At 40.0% G+C, this 1607-nt stretch overlaps 1 protein-coding gene across 5 annotated transcripts in view; it reads right to left on the bottom strand.

Annotated features, from left to right (window-relative positions):
• COL4A6 (collagen type IV alpha 6 chain) overlaps nucleotides 1-1607 on the bottom strand; it is a 310397-nt gene that overhangs the window by 12328 nt on the left and 296462 nt on the right. The window lies entirely within an intron of this gene.

Below are 1607 nucleotides of genomic sequence, written 5' to 3'. Positions count from 1 at the left end.
TCCACTCACCTCAGCCTCCCAAAGGCGCGGGATTACAGACTGAGCCACCGAGCCCGGCTTAGTCACTTTTTAAATGTAACTATTTTTATAATTACATGGTGACAAGACTATTATTACTTTACTTTTAAATGAACGTTTTCATTTTAGGGCCGTTTTAGAGTTACAGGAAAATTGAGAATGGTCCCATATATTCTGGACAGTTTCCTCTCTTGTTAGCATCTTATGCCAGCATGGTACATTTATTACAAGTAATGAACCAATATTGATACACAGTAATTGAAGTTCTTTTTTTGGCCAGATTTTTGTTTTTGTTTTTGTTTGTTTTGTTTTTTTAGTTTTTATCTAATGTCCTTTTTATGTTCAGAATCCTATCCAGGACACCACGTTACACTTAGTAGTCATTTAGGGTATGGCAGGTCTCAGATTTTCCTCGTTTTTGATGACCTTGACAGTTTGGAATAAGCAATCAATTATTTTTTCTGATTTTTTTTTACTTTTAATTTTTTTATTTAAAAGATATGGGGTACAATTTAGGGTTAGGTCTACAAATGTTTGTTATGCAGGTAGCCTTGTTGATGAGGTGTGGCCCCTCAGCGAATTCCCACTACTACCAATCCCGCACCCCACCACACACACACACACACACACACACACACACACACACACACAGCAGCTTCCTGCTACTGCCAATCTTTTTCTTATAGTATTATGATAATTGTTCAAGGTCTGCTTATGAGTGAGATTCCTTCACTATGGGCATTTGCCCGTTTCATGATGGGTGATATATGAGTGCACCTGCCTGCAGTGTGCTGAATGTTCGGCATTTTTTGACCAAAAACAGCATGACCTCTGTGTCCTACCCTCCCTATTCATCCAATCTCATCCTGAGCAACTTTTTTGTTTGTTTGTTTCTCTGGATTAAAAAAAGTCCTCAAAGGGAAACATTTTGCCAACATGGAAGAGGTGAAACAAAAAAATGGCAGAAGCACTAAAAGGCATCAAAATGGATGAGTTAAAATTATTTTAAGCGGTGGAAAAACCATCTGGATAGGTGTATTGCATCAAACAGAGAGTACTTTGAAAGTGACTGAAGTTTAAACATGCAAGAATAAATATATAAATTTTTAATAAGCAAATTCGGGGTCCCCCATATAAACTGAAATTATGCAATACTAATAAATGAGACACCATGTGGGCAGCACACAAATTATAAAAGTTCCCATGGGGCTGGGTGTGGTGGCTCATGCCTATAATCCCAGCACTTTGGGAAGCCAAAGTGAGAGAATTCTCTGAGCCCACAAGTTCAAGGACAGCCTGGGCAACTTGGCAAGACCTCATCTCTACAATAAATCAAAAAATTAGCTGGGCGTTGTGATGCATGCCTGTAGTCCCAGCTACTTGGAAGGCTGAGGTGAAGGATCACCTGAGCCCAGCAGATTGAGGCTGTAGTGACCACCCAGCCCGGCCTGCTGTATTATTTTTAAATAAAATGTTTGAATCAGATATTGAAAAGATAAAACAGAATTTTTTTTTTTGAGTTGGAGTCTCACTTTGTCGCCCAGACTGGAGTGCAGTGGCCGCTCCCGGCCACCGCAGCCTCGACCTGC

The sequence above is a fragment of the Carlito syrichta genome, unplaced genomic scaffold (assembly GCF_000164805.1).
Source record: "Carlito syrichta isolate Samal-C Ts95f unplaced genomic scaffold, Tarsius_syrichta-2.0.1 Scaffold314870, whole genome shotgun sequence".
Classification (NCBI taxonomy): Eukaryota; Metazoa; Chordata; class Mammalia; order Primates; family Tarsiidae; genus Carlito; species Carlito syrichta.
The sequence above is the reverse complement of the archived record's forward strand: the minus strand, read 5'-3'. Positions and strand labels throughout refer to the sequence as shown.